The 17142-nt window shown below is 41.6% G+C and overlaps 1 long non-coding RNA gene across 2 annotated transcripts in view; it reads right to left on the reverse strand.

Annotated features, from left to right (window-relative positions):
* The window catches only part of LOC134171582 (uncharacterized), a 204674-nt gene extending 203099 nt beyond the window's left edge, over nt 1-1575 (reverse strand). For both annotated transcript variants that reach the window (XR_009967664.1, XR_009967665.1), the window contains exon 1: nt 1244-1575. This is a non-coding gene — a long non-coding RNA (uncharacterized LOC134171582). The remainder of the gene's footprint in view (nt 1-1243) is intronic.
* Nucleotides 1576-17142: the final 15567 nt, after the last annotated feature.

Raw genomic sequence — 17142 nt, forward strand, 5'->3', positions numbered from 1 at the left:
AAAATATTTTTTAAAAGCAGAAGCTATGCCACAGAACTCAATTTTCCAACAGTAAGGTAAATGGTTATTCCAATTTTGTATATGGAGCAAAAGATAATCAGTCAATACTCAGGAATGGACTACTTAAATGTCTTCAAAATTAAATTACATTACAGCTCAATGCAATTTAAAACATCAAAGAAATCAGAGGCTGTCACAGATTTTAATTAAGCAATCTCCTCTACATTCAGTCCTTCCCTTTTTCTTACCCTGCTGCTATTTCTTTTAATGTTTATTCACTGCTCTGCATAAAACAATAAAAACAACCAAATTTAGTTCTTATTATTTAAAGTAGCATAGTTCTTAAGTACACAAGCACAGTATTCCCATCCTAAATAAATTACTGATTTGGACAACGATATTTCAGAAACCCAGGCATACCCATAGTGTAATTTTATGAATAAATTGTATAGAAATAACCAGTTGAAATGCATGCAAAATCTCAGTCACAGAATAAAATGTAGTCCAATATTTTTTAACCAGTCTCAGAGGAAAAAGAAAAAAAAGCCAATGGACAAAGGAGCAGATAAAAGTCACCTAAAAGAAAGGCTTTCTACTACAGACTTCCATGCCAGGCTGTTTGCCTTTGCAAGTCCTCAGCCAGTTTAAGTAAATCACTAGAGCCAAGGAATGTTCAGAATTTCTGTCTCACAAGACAAACCCCAAATTTTTCCTTCCCCCAGTACAAGTAGCAGCATATTAGAGATAACCCCAGCTGATGTGGCAGTGAACAATTCAAGCTCTTGCTCCCAATCCCTAGGGGCAGAGTCCTCAAAGCACACCACCAGGAACTCCAAGTTAACTTAGCTACAAGACTATTTCAGCATGAGAGACAGCACCTGGTGCCAAACATCCCAGGAGAAATGGTTTTCCCCATCTGACTCCCCACAGTGGGTACAAGGAACCAGAAGGTCTCAACAGAGTTGTGCTGCATCCTAGAGCAGAACAAACAGAAACCCCTGCAATTACCAAATGATCACAAGGCTAGAAGCAGCAGCCTGGGTACCTTAGTCAGGATTTATACAACTCACTTGCTTAAACAGAGACAAGATTTTGCTTTATTTCCATACCAGCTTTTCTTTCCCAACAAGAATATCTGTCTATTGCTATTCCACAATGACCCTACTAGCATGAGTTAAAAAAACAAAACAAAACAAAAATTTCAAGTGAAAAAACAAAGTTCCCTTTTAAACCTTCCCCTTACCTTATATGCTAGGACACATGACAGTGTGGGGCTAACTGAACCACCAGGCAGGTCAAGGCAAACAGGACAAAGAGCCCTGCCCACACTTACATGGGTCTCCTGGCCCCTGGGCAGGGGCAGGTGAGGCACATCTGGGCAATTAAGTGCAACCAGGGCCCAGCCAGGAGCTTCCAGGATTTTCTTTCCAGCTAACATTGGATTCTCCTGTTGGAAACATGCCAGCAGAGTATCATTTGGCTAGTACTGCCAAAATCTCCTGAGACCAGATCAGTCAGAAGTAATGTGTTCTCTAGGACAAATTTCATATCTTGCTCTATTTACAGATTGTTATTTTTAACATATAAAAAAATTAATTCATTATTCAGAATTCTTCTTCTGACCATTTCTAAGTTGTTTTTTCCAACTTGTTCTAATTCCTCAGCTGAAAGTCATGATTGCAAACTTTGCATCTGCACTCTGCAAATATATTGAAATACATTTTAACAGCTGTTCAACAGTCACTGGATAACAAGGAGCTCTATCACCAGGAGCCTTATGGACATCAAATTTAGCTCACCACCAACAAATTATAGAACACTGAATCAGAAATGCTATATTTAATAGTCTGCAGGCCACTTCACGGTACATGTAGCCTGCACCATTGTCATATATTTGGAGAATGTGCCCACTTACATTGTTTCCTTAGCAAGTATTCAGATTTCTGCTGCCATGTATTTACCTTTTTTATGTTGACTGCCACATTCTGAATCCTTTAAAGTGCAAACTAATCTTTTCTCCTCCAGTTTGGGAGTTTTTGCTGGTTACTGCTGGTTGAATGATAAGCATTTACTGCTGCAGTAAAAATTCTTGGCTTTTCAGTTTCTGCCTGAGTTATCTGATCAGGAGCTACCATGTGCCATAGCTTAATCAACTTCTCATCAATATTCTTATCATCATCATTTCACAAAAAGAGCTCTTTTTTACACAGAATAATCTGAGGAAAAAAGATCAGCTGCAAGACTGCATTGCAGTACTCTCCTTTTCACCCAGCCTGTTAAGAGTAAACATGACTGCCATAGTAGCAAAATAACTGTACTAGCATTATTTACAGTATTGAGCAGGATGCATCACTGAAATTATAACCACCTTTAAAACCTTTGATAATTTTTACTTTCATTCTGGGTGACTCCAGTCACAATAAGAGGAATACACTAACTGAATAGACTCTTCCCTATTCATAAAGCTCTTTTTATTCTTTTGGGGCTATAGGAAGCCTAATAGAAAGAGGAGATCCTGTCACTGTTGCTCTAGGGTACTCCCTTGCTTATCTCCATAGCAATACTTTTGCAGCAGAAAGAGCTAGCAGACAGAAAAGGTGTCTGATAACAGCTTAATGTCCCTTCTGCTTAATACCCCTTCTGCTTAATATCCCACTGCTACAAAATATCCCCAAATGGCTTCACCAACCCCAGAAGCCTGGGAACCAGCCCCTGACTAACAATAATGCTAATAGTGACCTCCCTATTGATTGTTTCAGCAATACACTGGAGGCAGGCTCGATTGGTAGGTTCAGTTTCAGCCTAGATTGCTCCCTCCTCTTCCAGTCCCTTTCCCTCTCCAGCTTCTCCTGCTGCTTCCAGCCCCTGCCACCTCCAGCCCTTGCCATTTAGCAGAGTTCTTTTCTGTCCCCAGCACCTTTCCTGGTCAAACTAGAGGCTCACATATATAGAGTCCTGAAGCAGACTAAAACTGAAGGAGTTTGGATAAGTCTCCAACCCACTCCCACATTTCAGTCTTTAAAATGAGGGGCAGTACTACAGGGCAAGTAGAAAATCCCTTCTCCTATTGCAGAGGCTGCACCAGGAAAACCATCTCAAAGAAAAAAGAAAGGAGGAAACAAGGTGCTCTGAGTACTTCCTACAAATATCTGATATTCCCTCTAACATAAAAAACAATCTTGAGACCCAGGACAAATACCTTCACATTGCATTATTGCTTCTCTTAGTGATCCTCAGCTATCAGTTTGGGGATTTTAGTGAGTGCAATATCTAAACAGAGCAAGGCATTTATTCACTCCCAGCAGCATTCTGGGTAATGGGAGAAAAGGAAGAAAACCCCCTGAATCCTCGTAAGGAGTTATACATGTGGCATGTTGTCCCCAGACTTCAAAGGAATCTAATATTTTTGTTGTTTTTGTCCTGAAATACATCGGCTGATATTTCCTGCTATTACTGACTTTAGTTTAGACCTATGTGTTTATTTAAGCAGTGGATCAGCCACACACCTTCATGCTGAAAAAATCATATGCCAGTATTGATTTTCTTAGTAGTAATTCACCAGCAGCAGCAGCAATGCTTTGAAAGCTGGTTCCACGATGGCATTTTAATGTTTTGGGACATTTTGTGCAATTAAAAATACAGAAGCCACAGCCATACATTTACCTGCTTAAATAGATGATCTGTCTAATTTAGGTTTAGTAGCAAGGATACGATGCTGGCACTTCGACTCAGAAGTTGCTCTTCCAGATACAGAAGGGAAAAAAACAAATTTGAACAAAATCAGCAAAAAAGCTATGGGGAAGGCAAACTCTTCTAATTTAATGTACGAGGTCATGGCTTATGTGAGAATACAGCTTGTGTGAACTTCACAATACAGCCTGCTTTCTTCAAATGCCTCCACCAAGACAACTTAAGAAAACAAAAAGTTTGATCTAGCATAGCTTCAAGACAGGGCTGGAGTTCATGTCTGGACTTGGCTCTACTGCAGAAGACAGCAAATACCCTGCAAATTTCACTGGTTCTGCTTGATTTTCAGCACTTGCAGCTGAATGTTGGTGAGAGCACTACTCTAAAATTTTAGAGCATCTGAGCTGCTGTGTGACTTGGCAGCGAGTCATGCAGAAGTACATCCAGTCCTGGGACTTGGACCCCAATGATTCCTCTCAGTACAAAGCTGGGCATTGTCTCAGAACTTCTAATCAAAAGCATTTAAGAAAAAGTCAGGGCTGTGGAAAATAAGTTTTGGTCATTGTCTTTAATAGGTGCCTATTATAGTTTTAGAATACAGGTTTATATTTTAGTCCTAACAAAAGTTCAATTTAAATATTTAATGCAAATTACCCATTGGTTTTTCTTTTAAAAGTTTTCACAGCTGTCTCAGGTAGATAAAAATTCCTTAGTTCCTGTTTCAAAGATTATTTTCAAGTATGCACCAACAATTAGTATATATTCTTATGAAGTATATTCATGTCAGAGCTCTGTGCACCAATCTCTGGTAAATGGGAGTCCTGAATATTAAGACAAGTCTATGAAACTCTAGGGAAGAAACTTTAACACAGAACTCCATATAAAGAGATGTTTCCATTAGTATAATAGTAAACTTACCATTTATATTAAAATCTAATACACGGAAAATCTAAGGATCATGAGGAACTTGTGCAGAACTTGAAGATTCTTAACAATGTAGGTAAGACCTTTTAAAAACAGCTAGCATTATTCTTAATCATGTATTTAATTAAATGCTTACATTGTAATTAATAAAGTTATTAATGAGAACTTTGTGTTAGTTGCCATAATTATTCAGTTAATTAAGAGCAGGAAGAACTTTAAATTCAGCACAGGCAGTTATACAATGGAAACCAGCAGCCATTTTGAACAAGGATAACGTACAGAATTCTGTAAAGCTGACGTCTATATGCATTGACTCCTGCAAACAGACAACACTGCAATTCCACCATAGAAGGACAAAACCATGCATATTAGTCGAACATATTAATTTTCAAAACTTACTTATTCCTTTACATCTCAGTAGTAAAGACAGTATGTAAAAAGTAGGGCTCTGAAAACAAGCCTGGGAGTGAAAACAGCATAGCTGTGATGGAAGGAATATGAGCTGCAGGGAAGACATGCAAAACATCATTTGTATTTGTGTGAGGCAAACACAAAGGATGAAGGAATAGGGAAACATGGAAAGACAAGAAATGTAAAGACAGTAGGTAGGGAAATGGAGAGAAAAAGCCCTCAAGTTCCTTTTGCAGTTCTGGATATTTCAAACATTATTTAAGCCATTTTAAATACAATCAAGAGGTTTTATATTTCTCCCAAATAAACAGAGCAGCCAAAATAGACTGATGAGGACCAGAAAAGTCAAAAGAAAACCCAACTCTTATTTGATAATACTGTATGCTAATGCTTGCTTATTTTTCATTAAAATATTCTTATCTGACACTAAACAAAGCCAGATCATGGAAGTTTCCTGGCAGAAGATGGCTGATGACAGGGGTCTGGTTTGGAATTGCAGAGTTAGTGTGCCACAAAGCTCCTTGCCTAACTGTTGCAATTACACCAAATTCAAATGTTTGTCACTAAAATAAAATGGTATATATTAAAAGTGGAAAAGCACAGTTAGGATGTGCATATATCCTTAATTATGGAATAAAGTGGCACAATGAAGAGGAAGATTAAATTATCGTCCAAGGCATATCTGTTTCTTTTTCTCTAGTATGCAAACACTAATACTAAGATGCCTTAATTAGAGCCATATGGCTAGTGTACAGAGTCACTGCACAGAAAACTGGTGGTGAAACTCTCAGTGGATAGCCAATGTTTGTAAACATCGATTTCAGATGCAAAGACAAATGAAAACAGTTTAGAGATAGCAGAACTTAATTTACAGAAAATATTCTATTGGAAATCTTAAAATACATAATTCAAATGTACTGAGTTCTGCTTTGATTGGGTATTACCTCATCACTTGACACAAAGGAGGTGACGGATGTTTCCTTAGCTTGCCAGTAATGAGGACAAAAGGCAAACTTAAAAAGGTGCTAAAGTGAAGGTAGGAAAAGTTCTGTGTTATATGCTTAAAAATAAATGGTGATATTAGAAATAACAGGCAAATAAAACCAGACAGTAAAGTACTTACCGACTATTAAGCAATTGGTCATCTTGCCTCTTTCAACCTTTTTCTGCCTCAGTTGCCATATCCATAACCAGGATCTTGCTGACACAAACACTCTCATTCATTGCCACTTTAACCACCTGCAAGTGTGGTCATTTACATGACCCCATGGACTGGCATGTAAATCACATCTCTGTCTGAATTCCTTGCATATATTAAACATCAGTAATTGTTAATAAGAGATTTGTGTGCGGTGATGGGGGAGAGCACACCTGGGAGAATTGTACAGCAGTTAAAAAGAGAAGGGAAGGGAAGGGAAGGGAAGGGAAGGGAAGGGAAGGGAAGGGAAGGGAAGGGAAGGGAAGGGAAGGGACGGGAAGGGAAGGGAAGGGAAGGGAAGGGAAGGGAAGGGAAGGGAAGGAGAGGAGGGAAGGGAAGGGAGGAGAGAGGAGAGGGAAGGGAGGAGAGGAGAGGAGAGGAGAGGAGGAGAGGAGAGGAGAGGAGAGAAGAGAAGAGAAAAGAAAAGAAAAGAAAAGAAAAGAGAAAAGAAAAGAAAAGAGAAAAGAAGAAGAGAAGAGAAGAGAAAGAAAAGAAAAGAAAAAAAAGAAAAAGAAAAAAGAAAAGAGAAGAGAAGAGAAGAGAAGAGAAGAGAAGAGAAGAGAAGAGAAGAGAAGAGAAAAGAAAAGAAAAGAAAAGAAAAGAAATAACAGAGAACCATTTCTTTACAAAATAAAAATGTTTATAAAGGCCAAAGTGGTACCACAAGCAAAGAATCATGCAGTCAGGTTTCTAATTCCATCATCTAGGATGTTAAAATACGGGGATAACGTTGCAGATAGCAGAATTTTCTTGCTGCCCATTAGCTTTCATTCAAGTTTTAAATTAAGATAGAAAAAACCCTCAAGAGAAATATTTTGTTTCTGTGTTTACTACAAGACACCACAATGAATCAAACACACTGCTGTATCTTCAGTGTCTTATTATTATCAAGAATTGTCTGATATTTCTATCACAGTCCTTTTTATTTCCCTTGTGTGTTTCAGATATATCTCCCATTAACTATAGTGAGTAAAAAGCTGAGAAGAGAGACAGCAGAAATAATGAAAAGAACGTTTTCTGTTCTATGGCTGCCTGTAGATTCTGGTTAAATGGCCCTGCTCCCTGCTCATATCCCTACTGTCACTGTGGCCGCTGTCCAAGTTCACTAGGCACTATAGTAAGGAAAAACTGATTTCCCAAAAAAAAAACAAAGAAAAAAAACCAAACCAAACCAAAAACAAAAACAAAAAAAAAGAAAAACCTCAAAAGAAACAAAAAACCCAAACTCATACACACACACACACAAAACAGAGAAACTGAAAACTCATCAAAAGATTCTGCTCAACAGAATTTTCCCAGTTTTAATGTTTTCTTACTCGTGCGTATAAATTCTGCAACCCAAAAGATCTTGTTAACACACTCTGATGTGCAATAAAACAGTAAATACAACACTGATTAAGTGATTTTACCTTTACTTTCCTACTTCCTTATTCAGCAACAAGCAATAATGCAGATGGCAGTGGAAAGAGAGCAGGAAAGATGCAGGTGTGGAGGAAGCATAATACTGTCCGTAAAAAAAGACTAACATCTTGATTAGATTAACAGTGTTGTTCCAGATCTGGTATCTCAGAAATCTTATGAACCAACTGACATTAAGACATATGACTCACCTGCATCAAGTACAACCAAGTTCAGTCAAGCATCTTCTCTCTAGCAGTAGCCAACAGCAATTGCCCAGGGAAGATTAAAACATGGAAGCACAAGCCTACCCCCCACAAACCTCTGCTGGACTTCAAAAACTAATAAGCTCAGGGCCCTCCTGGCTGAGAGGAGATGTCTATGCTTCAACAGCCATTGATGGGGTTTTCTTTCATTAACTGTTCCAATGAGGCTTTTTATTTTCTGTTTTGATCTTAAAGCGAAATCCTGCACTATTTATTCAGGCAATTCCCCATTCACTGACTGATGAAACAATAATAAATGGGAGTGTATTTGAGGAAGAGATAAAAAGCAAAGAAAATGAGGAATAAAATCCTCATTCCTAAGAGAAGGGACTAACAGTTTATGAAGAAATAGTATTTCTGAAACTTACTCCAAATCTCAAACATATTTGTAAAAAAAAAAAAAAAATACATAAATCACAGATTTAATACAATTCTCCATTAATTCTACATTCATGAAGCAATGTTTTTCTTATACAGAATTTCTCTCTATACACATTTTTTATTATTATTTCTCTATATTTGTAAAATAAACTGTTAGAAACAGCATTTATTTAAAATTTAATTTTAAAACAATGTTAAAGTTGTTTCACAAGTTTTCCAATTACTTCAGTTCATGTTTCTCAATACCCCTTGTACTGTAATTAATAAAAACTTCAGCCTCAGTAGCAAGCTTTTACTAGTACAGGTATTTGAGAACATTTGATCTTAAAAGAATAAAAAGATCTTAAAGAGCAAAGGTAGACAGGGCTTTGATTCCTTAATAGTGTTTCAGATATGCATGCTGAACAAAGTTGGGCTATTTTATTTATTTTTCATTCAGACTATGTATCTCCAGAAATCTTCAAAAGAATGATAAAAGTATTCCATAAAACCTCACTGATGCAATTCAAGACTGCTGACTAGGGAAACTAATTACCTAATTAATTGGTGGAAGGCAGTATGTAATGACAAAGCAGAATTGCTTGGCTTAAAGACAGAAGTGAGACTCCAATCAATTCCGCCTCCAGCAAATCTGCAGACAAGTTTAAAAAAATATATTATCATGGTGATATGCTCAAGTGCAAAGCCATGCAGAAATAGTACATTTCATAAACAAATGGGCTTCTCCCAAATCTAAGGTCACATCTGGCATAGCCAGGATGACAACCTAGTTATACAGTTTGAAGGGACCTAACTCACTATTTGAGAGGGCCTCTCAAAAATTATTACTTGTCATGAAAGACAGTGGGAAACATGCAGTGTGTTCTTGATATCTAGAGTCTTGGCAATATCAGGTAACGTTATGTTAAAATGTTGCACGCAGGAAGTGAACTCTCCACTGTGCTTTGCAGAAGAACACCCCTGTTGACAGCAGCTTCACCTTTCAAAGTCAAAAGCCTAGCTGAATAAAAGATGATGATAAGTAATCTAATGCCTCTGCTGGATGGTCAAACAAAACAACCTGTCTGCTTACTGAAGTGGTTCTGCAAAGTTGTAAATAATTTTCAAAGCATTATTTCTTCTAAATATCCAAAATATTTCATAGAGTGACTTGTAATTAAAATATTATAACAAAATATAAACCCAGTCTTTCTGTTCAGGCTATCAGAATTCAGTATGTAGGAAATGGGTTTTGGTGGAAAAATCACCAAACTTTCCTTGAACACCTATCTCCATTAGGAGCAGTGTATCAAATAATAAACATCACCAGACATAATTAATAGGCAGAAAGAGATTGAACCCTAGGCTACTTTAAACAATGTGTTAGAGAGACAATATAACAATCAGGAAAACACAGATGCAGGTCTAAATATTCTTTTGAGTTATTGTACCATAGCAAATACTGTTGAAGAAAATAATGGAACATGAATTCAACAGAAATTCATTATAGTTACAAAAGAAACAAAGACGCAAATTCCTCCCAAACTCATCTTTAAATCAGTTTAAAACTCAGAGGTTTTTTTTTGTTTGTTTTGTTGTTAGAATACAACTGGCCTCAAAAAATGTGCCACCTTCCCTTGAGAATGTTTCTTTGATACTGTCCTGGGTTCATCAGTAGCAGTCATTTTTCTCAATCTTAGTAGCTGGTGCAGTGCTGTGGTTTTGACTTTCAGCCTGGAAACAGTGCTGATAACACCGATGTTTTCAGTTGCTGCTCAGTAAGGTTTACTCTGACCAAGGACTTTCTGAGTCTCATGCTCTGCCAAGGAGGAAGGGAAGCTGGGAGGAAGCAGGGACAGAACACCTGACCCAAACTAACCAAAGAGGTATTCCATACCACAGCACATCATGCCCAGTATATAAACTGGGGGCAGTTACCCGGAAGGGTGAGATCACTGCTCGGGTCGAGCTGGCTATCGGTCAGTGGGTGGTGAGCAGTTGTAATCTCTTCCCTTGTTATTTCCCTTGTCATTATTGTTACTGGTGGTAGCAGTAGTGATTTGTGTTATACCTTAGTTACTGGACTGTTCTTATCTCAACCTGTGGGAGTTACATTCTTCTGATTCTCCTCCCCATCCCTCCAGGAGCCTGGGGAGGAAGGGTGGGGAGTGAGCAAGAGGCTGTGTGGTTTCTGCGTTGCCGGCTGGGCTTAAACCACGACAGAAAGACTAGCAAAAAGTTAAACAGTATTACATAGGAAGTTAGGCAGAGAAAAAACTCATAACAAAATCATTATAATTAAATCTCTTTAGAGTGCTGTAAGCACATTAATTACATCAAGCTGTGATTAACATTACATATATAGAATCAAAGGTAGGTCTTCTATGCAATTATGGATATTAGAGTACATTACCTATGACCTGCTTCTATATCCAAGAATGTATTGCCAAAAACTTGAACAAGATACACGCAAGAAGGGTACAGCATTGTTTCCTTGGCTTTGGAATGCTGCCTTTGTACTTCTCGAGAGCACACACTGGATACCAAATGAAGTACAGCTGTGGTTTTGGTAGCATTCTGTGATGTGAAACACAACGTTCCCTAATCTATAAAGAGGACTGTTCTGCCATCTCCACACAAGCAGATCTGCCATGTAAGTTTAATGGCCATGCCACACACCCCAGAAAACATCTCAGAAACCAGAAGAGCTGAAACTGTGATGTAGAACAGAATTGCCCTGGCGTGGGGAAGAATGCAGAAGGACAGCCTGACTCCTGGCATGGCTTGCCTGGGCCCACCCAGCCCAGCTGGGCCAGCTTGAGGTTCATCCCTGGGTAACATAATGTTAGTGATGACAGAGTGAAAAGAGAAGCTGCATAATTAATGTGGCAGAAAAATAAATGCCATGTGGTTTGTTGGATGTATTTAAGAAAAGCAGAGAGTTTTTCTGGTAGAGAAACACAACTGCTGTCAGAGCAAATCACAGAATCCTAAGGGTTGGAAGGGACCTCAAAAGATCATCTAGTCCAACCCTCCTGCAAGAGCAGGGTAACCTAGAGTACATCACACAGGAACTTATCCAGGCGGGCCTTGAATATCTCCAGTAGGAGACTCCACAACCCCCCTGGGCAACCTGTTCCAGTGATCTGTCACTCTCACAGTAAAGAAATTTTTCCTGATGTTCACATGGAACCTCCTATGCTCCAGTTTACACCCATTGCCCCTTGTCCTATCACTGGACATCACTGAAAAAAACCTAGCTCCATCATCCTGACACTCATCCTTTACATATTTGTAAGCATTGATGAGGTCACCCCTCAGTCTCCTCTTCTCCGAGCTAAAGAGTCCCAGCTCCCTCAGCCACTCCTCGTAAGAGATGTTCTATTCCCTTAATCATCTTTGTAGCTCTGCGCTGGACTCTTTCAAGCAATTCCCTGTCCTTCCTGAACTGAGGGGCCCAGAACTGGACACAATATTCCAGATGCAGCCTCACCAAGGCAGAGTAGAGGGGGAGGAGAACCTCTCTTGACCTACTAACCACACCCTTTCTAATGCACCCTAGGATGCCGTTGGCCCTCTTGGCCACAAGGGCACATTGCTGGCTCATGGTCATTCTCCTATTCACCAGGACCCCCAGGTCCCTTTCCCCTTCACTACTGTCTAGCAGGTCAACCCCCAACCTGTACTGGTACATGGGGTTGTTCTTCCCCACGTGCAAGACTCTACACTTGCCCTTGTTGAATTTCATCAAGTTTCTCCCCGCCCAACTCTCCAGCCTGTCCAGGTCTCGCTGAATGGCAACACAGCCTTCTGGTGTGTCAGCCACTCCTCCCAGTTTAGTATCAACAGCAAACTTGCTGAGGGTACACTCAGTTCCCTCATCCAGGTCGTTGATGAAAATACTAAGCAGCACTGGTCCCAGCACCGACCCCTGAGGGACTCCACTAGTCACAGACCTCCAGCTAGATTCTGCCCCACTGACCACAACTCTCTGCCTTCTTCCTTTCAACCAGTTCTTGATCCACCTCACTACCTGATCATCAAGCCCATACTTCCTTAGCTTATCTGTGAGGATGCTGTGGGAGACAGTATCAAATGCCTTACTGAAATCAAGAAAAACCACATCTACCGCTCTACCATCACCCATCCACCTAGTTACTTGCTCATAGAAGGCTATAAGGTTGGTCAAACATGACTTCCCCTTGGTAAAGCCATGTTGGCTGCTCTTAATGACCCCCTCATCCTTGATATGTCTAGAGATGGTGTCAAGAATAAGTTGTTCCATCACCTTTCCAGGGATGGAACTGACTGGTTCATATAAGGTCAGTTATATGAAGGCTGACCGGTCTATAATTACCCGGGTCCTCCTTCTTGCCCTTCTTATAGACCGGCATGACATTTGCCATCCTCCAATCCTCAGGCACCTCATCTGTTTCCCATGACTTACCAAAGATGATGGAGAATGGCTCAGCAATGACCTCCGCCAGCTCCCTCAGTACCCGCGGGTGTATTCCATCCGGACCCAACAATTTATATATGTCCAGATTACTTAACTGATCCCTAACCCAATCCTCATCTACCAAAGCAAAAATCAATGTTCTCGTGAATCTTCTGAGAATGTGCCATGCCATCCTGCATTGTGTAGTTCACTATGCAACAAAAATGTCTAATTTGGAAAGCTAACATAAAACCTCTATAGATTACATATTAATAACGTACAGTGTAAGCAGCGAGGAGAAGCAGACAGGCCAACCCAATATGGGTGATAAGCAACTTCTACTTTATTTGTGACACAGTTCACACATATATAGGAGTGGTATTCAGCCACTCCTTCTTGGCACAACAGTATTGGTTAGCCCCCCACAGCTTCCTCCACATTCTCCTCCCAGGTCCGGTCTCTGGCTACCTGTGGGGGCCACCCCCTGCCTTGCTTGCACAGTCCTCCAGAACTCTATGGTCCTGCTCTTAGAGTCATTCTGCAACAATTCCCCCCTTTTTCTTTGTGCAAGCAAGGCATTATGGGTTATTCTGTTCACCTGTTTTATCACACAACTATAAACAAGTCTAATAGCTACGATGCTTAACCTAATCAATGATACATAAGTGCAATACTTTTAAACAGTGTTTGACTCAACCTGTAATGCCCCGTGAAGACAACCATCTAGTTATTCTTAGGATATTGCTCATTTACTATTGCTGGGTAAGCTGAGCCAGGGTTCTCAGCTGTGCGTGCATCGAATTAGCATAATCAGAGAGACTCATACAACACATTCTATCAAACTCTTCACATCCATGTCCCTGTTCCAACAACAAAAGGTTCTGCAGTGTTGCATGTCTCACAGAGTCAACATTAAAACAAATCAGAAATTGCCTTCGATGTAGAATTGTCTGCTTAGCAACTCAGCAACCCAGTCTGCTTAGTTGAGTCAAGGCCCCGGCTGAAGCACTTACAGTGATTTGGCATATTATGATTGGATACGTGTTTTGAAGACGCTTAGTGACTAACATATAATTGGTTAAACACAGGTGTGAGAACTCAACCTTGAAAGCTTGCCAACAGTTCACAGTTCTCATTAACTTGGTGAATTCCAGCCTCTTATCTTGCTTGCTTAAGCTTCTTTGGGCCTCTCATGGCCTTGTTGTATCCTTCAGGACTATTCAAAGTTTATGTACCAATTATGCGTTCTCCCCTGAGAACACTGTCTCCACATCTTCCCCCTTTATGTTTTATATATGGTTTGGGTGACCCTACTTGAGCAGGGGATCTGGGCTAGATTATATCCCTAACATATGCCAACTAGAGGCTGCCTGGGCCTGCCCCTTTTTTCTGCTGTATGGCTCTCTGATAACAGGCTGTATAGCTCTCTGATCCTTCACATCAAGGTCTGGCATGGCATGTGTCCCCAGCACTCCTCGCCTGCTGGGTTGCAGCCAACAGCGGAGCTGAAGGTTCTTCTTGGTGGCAAACACAGAAGCCAACCCAGTCTTTCCCTTGATTGTGGTAGCAGGCATTTGGTCAGCCTCAGTCCTTGCACCTTGCTGTCAATGCACAGTTTCACCTACTTCATCCAGTAACAAGTCGCTACTACAGCAAGGCACACACAAATTTACATTAGCAGAGTAACTATTACAGGGTGCAGCAGCATGTTGAAGATGCTGATGGCAGTGAAGGACTAGCCAAAGAAATTTCTTACCAGTGGAATTCTCCCCCCCTCTTAATTTGTTCCATCACCTGCTTTATAACACTACCATTGTATTAAAATCTTTCTAGCTTTTGCCTTAGCATTTTCTAGCAGCTACTGCAAATTTCCATACTCTAACATCTCTTTTACAAGTGACAAATCTATACAATACAAGGTGCAGTTTCTTATTAGCAACTAGCTAGTAAATACAGGTGGTTTTATACACAAAATCACAACCTCTAATAATAGCTATTTTACAAGCACACATATTCAGGATGTTACTTTTCAGTTGCCCCCAAGTGATGTTTTGCAGTTATTTGTTCTTCCTCTATCTCATTCTGCTTGGGGTAATCACGGTCAGCTCCTGTAGCTGAGGCATCAGGTTTATCCATTCGTCTGTCCAGCTCATGGCAAGGCTTGACAAACTTTGCAGGCAGTCACCATGGACCTGTAGGCAGGAGGACACAAATATACCCCCTCCCCCAGGTTATCAGTTCTTCAGTTCTTGAGAAGTAGACAACAGGTTAGACAGGTTAAGTGCAGCATCATTACTCTCTCTCCCCCCCTCTTTTTTTTTTTTTTTTTTTTTTTTAGTCCCTGCAAAAGCCATCATTACTCCCACTACAGTCCCACGTACAGAACGTGGCACAAGGACCCTGTGGAGACTAACAGCAAACCAGCTCCGAGAAGCATCATTGCAGTGCGAGGTGGCAGGCTCAACCTTAGCGGGCGTCCCCGCAGAGGCTCTGCCTCCCCCACATCGTATGAGGCTTGGGCTTTTATACTGACCAAAATGCACACTCATTCTGACACAGGTGGCCAGCCTGTGCTGGAAGAAGTGGCCAGCAGTATCTACAGAGGTCTCCAAGGGTTGATAGAAACCTGGACATACTTATATTTACCAACTTCTAGTACATGAGTATCACAGAGAAACTATGGGCTCCCCCTGTCAATTGCAAGAAAAAATCATAACATATACAGCTTGAGTATAAGAGGATTTTAACGCATACGTCGTCACTGTTTGTCAGGCCTCCTTAACTATTTTGAGATCAAGAGCTTCCCACTCTTTAGCCCCCTGCTGTGTAGTAAACACAGGATATGCAAAGATGCCCATTGCAGAAAATTCCCCAGTAATGTTCGCATCTTTGGTTACCCATTGTTACAACTGAGCGTCTCCAGGGCCAGTGAGTCTGAGCAGACCGACCCGGGAGACGAAGAGTCAGGGTCTGGAAGCAGAGGATATAAATCTGGCTCGGATTCAGGGGATTCGGGGGCTGATCCTGCCCCGAACTCGGGGTCTCCGTTGCTCGCAGCTGTGTCTTTCTTATCAGATGTATCTCGTTCGGTATGTGGCCATCTGCAGACCTGGCTCCTCCGTGACTGAGTTAAAATTTTTTTTTTTTTTTCACTCTAGGGCGTAGTGGGCTGGAGAGGCTCGCGGTTCCTTTAAATCTCCTGCTAGCGCATGATCTCTATTTTCTACTGCGTGCTTCAAAATGGCGCCCCAATTGATCCGGCGCCAAGGCACCGCCCTCTTTCTTTCGGATTCCTTGACATTTATCATGCGTATCCCTTCTAATATACTTTCTCTGTCCTTTTCAAAGTCCCTGCTTTCAGAACTGGGGTGGTGGGGGAGCAGGGGGTTACACCTCCTCCGCGGCACCTTCTGATGGAGGGGGAGAAAAGGAAGGGGGGGGGGGGGAACTCTGTGCTCCTGCGAGTTGGGGGGAACGAGTTGTAATCTTCCCCCGGTTTCAACCGACCGGGGACGTCTGTTCCTAGTTTCTCCGTTGCTACCGCGGCAGTTTTCTTTTCTGCCTTGTATCTTTTTATACAGTTCATTACTTCCCTCCGTGGTTTACCGAGTTTCTTTGCCTTTTTATAATCATTAAGCACTGAGTCAAATAGTTCATCACCAAACTTTCGCCACTCACACTCCTCAAATATTGTATTAGGATATGCAAAAAAAATCCCTTAGCCTTCCCTACAGCCAGTAGACCTGCTAGCTGCTTTAGAGTCTCAGGCTCAATTCCCCGCTTTTATAAAAAGCACTGTAAAAGTTCAGGGCTCAGTTCTCCGCTTTTATAAAAAGCACTGTAATAAGTCCAGGGCTACCTCTCGGTCCATTTTCATGGCCAGCCTTTTCCGGATCGTCTTCTTCTGGATCGTCCTGTAACCTCGGTCTCCGGATCGGCCTCCCGACGCAGCAGTGTCTGGTTCGCCCCAGCGGCGGATTCCTTTCGGTTAGTCCAAGCACCTGGGTCCGTTACGCCACCGCAGCAGCATTGCCCGCGCTTCCCGGCCACTGCCGCCGGCGCCGCTCACTCGCCGTTCCGGGTCCCAGTTAGCCGGGGCCCTGTATCCAGGTCCCTGTCGACCGGGGCCCTGTATCTGGGTCCCCGTTAAACCGGGGCCCTGTATTCCGGGTCTCCGCTAGTCGGGGCCCTGTATCCGGGTCCCCGTCGACCGGGGCCCTGTATCCGGGTCCCCGCTAGTCGGGGCCCTGTATTCCGGGTCCCCGCTAGTCGGAGCCCTGTAATCCGGGTCCCCAGCGACCAGGGCCCTGTAGTCCGCGTCCCTGTTTGGGCGCCATTTGTAAGCGGCGAGGAGAAGCAGACAGGCCAACCCAATATGGGTGATAAGCAACTTCTGGTTTATTTGTGACGCAGTTCACACATATATAGGAGTGGTATTCAGCCACTCCTTCTTGGCACAA

This window comes from Pezoporus occidentalis, unplaced genomic scaffold (assembly GCF_034315485.1).
Source record: "Pezoporus occidentalis ecotype Australia unplaced genomic scaffold, CSIRO_AGI_Poc_V1 ctg41, whole genome shotgun sequence".
NCBI lineage: Eukaryota > Metazoa > Chordata > Aves > Psittaciformes > Psittacidae > Pezoporus > Pezoporus occidentalis.